At 35.0% G+C, this 2301-nt stretch overlaps 1 non-coding gene across 1 annotated transcript; it reads right to left on the minus strand.

Moving 5' to 3' along the window:
• Positions 1–1326: 1326 nt before the first annotated feature.
• TRNAN-GUU (transfer RNA asparagine (anticodon GUU)) lies at positions 1327–1402 on the minus strand. The gene has a single exon. It is a non-coding gene; the product is annotated as a tRNA-Asn (tRNA).
• Positions 1403–2301: the final 899 nt, after the last annotated feature.

Consider the following 2301-nt stretch of genomic DNA (forward strand, 5'->3'; position numbering starts at 1 on the left):
TCCTGGTCGCTATGGTGACAGGTTATATCCTGATTCCATACTTTAGTTTCTATCTTGGAACAAGCAAATGAAGAGAGGTGCCAATTAACAAATAGTTTACGATGTAACAGGAGTCATATAGCGTTACTAGCCATCAGCAGGCATCTTTATTATCATGATGAACACTCAGAGCAAAAGAATGATCTGCCCTGAGACAAAACATGGGATATTATGGAAAATGGTATTTTGTTATTAGTACCCATGCCTTTGCCTACTGCAACCGTGAAGTAATTCTTTTAAAAAGCAAGTGTTTAAAGTTTATTGTTTAGAATGCTCAACTTAATCAGCTAACAATGGGCTAGCTAAAGAAGAGAATTGTAGAAAAAAATTCTTTTTCTCTTAGACTGCTTCCTTCTAATTTTCATGGCAGTTGAAATCCGTATACTTAGAAAATATTCAACTATTTCTTAAACTCTAATATAATATACTATAACTCTAGTTGAATAAACATACTCTGTAACAAATATATCCAGTTGAAAATATATCAATTGCAAAGATAACCTGAAAATACCAAATATATCTGTAATTTTCCATTTTTTCTCATTAATTTTTACTCCTATTTACCAACAATTCTGAGTTAAAATTTCATTTTATTGTCCCGGAAGTCCTAGCTTTCCCTTGGGTAAGCTTATTGTCTCTGAAAAACATAAATCTAATGTGTTCTTTTTGGTGCACTCTTCTTGTTCAATTTCCCAGATCTGCCCAAAGGTTATTTCTAAAAAAAGAAGAATTCTTATATTTGCCCAAGTATAAATATTTATTTTTCTCTGAGGCTGTTGTGTTTTTTCTTTATACTTTATCATTTCTACCCAACATCACTATATAAGAAAAATCTTTTTCTTTACAGTTTAATTTTCAGTTTTGTCCTTCAGTACTTTATCCTTAGTAAAAGCATTTGGGCTATTAGAGCTTATTTTCAAAAAATAAAAAAAAGGAAAAAACAACTTAGTCATTCTCATAATTAACTATATACAAAATCAATTAAATATACTCTTTTTTTTTTCTTTTTATTCTGCAGCTGGAAATGGGGAGAGACAGTCAGACAGACTCCCGCATGCGCCCAACCGGGATCCACCCAGCACGCCCACCAGGGGGCGATGCTCTGCCCCTCCGGGGTGTCGCTCTGCTGTGACCAGAGCCACTCTAGCGCCTGGGGCAGAGGCCAAGGAGCCATCCCCAGCGCCCAGGCCATCTTTGCTCCAATGGAGCCTTGGCTGCGGGAGGGGAAGAGAGAGACAGAGAGGAAGGAGGGAGGGGGTGGAGAAGCAAATGGGCGCTTCTCCTATGTGCCCTGGCCGGGAATCGAACCCGGGTCCCCTGCACAACAGGCCGACGCTCTACCGCTGAGCCAACCAGCCAGGGCAAATATACTCTTGTGTACCCTGGAATGAAATTGCCATAATATGATCAAAAAGTACAACAAATTTCATAGCCACATTAAAAAATGTAATCATAAATGGGGTGATACTGGAGAACACCAAAAACAATCTTTTTTTCATAATATTATAGCACAACCTTATCATGTATACCTTCTTTATAAAACAGTTTCCCTGACTTCAGTGACTGCTTCCAAAACCACCATTTATACTACACTACAGTCTTCTGTTATGGATTACTATAGTAATTAAAAATATTAGCATATTTTATTTTTTACTTTTTAACCCTTCTACCCCCTCAAAAAATAAAGAAAAAATCTCCTAGAGCATAGACAATGTTTCCACAGCTCTTAACAAAATGACAAATACATATTACCAACAACTAAAATATGGATTGAAGAAAGAAAAGAAAATTTACCCCTCACATATATACATATACTATATATATATATATATTAATGTTATTAAACACAGTGCTATAGATTAGGTCCTTTTTGTTTTCCTGTTCATTATTATTATGCTTGCATAATTCTAAAACATAAAAACTATGCTTAGAATTATTTTTAATTTTTTGTTTTGACCAAGTACAAACAGTTTACAAGTTGAAAATAAATGAATATGTCAAGCTCTCTGCCAATATCAGTTCAAGTTCTAAAATCACCAGTTCTTTAAATGAACAATATGGTAAGCATCTTAAAAAGCTGTGGTACATATACACAATGGAATACTAGATGGTCATGAAAAAGAAGGAAACCTTACTTTTTGCAACAGCATGAATGGACTTGGAGACTATTATGCTAAGTGAAATTAGCCAGGCAGAGAAAGACAAATATCATATGATCTCACTTATGTGAAATCTAAGGAACAAATTGAACTGAGGAATGAA

This window comes from Saccopteryx leptura, chromosome 7 (genome assembly GCF_036850995.1).
Source record: "Saccopteryx leptura isolate mSacLep1 chromosome 7, mSacLep1_pri_phased_curated, whole genome shotgun sequence".
NCBI lineage: Eukaryota > Metazoa > Chordata > Mammalia > Chiroptera > Emballonuridae > Saccopteryx > Saccopteryx leptura.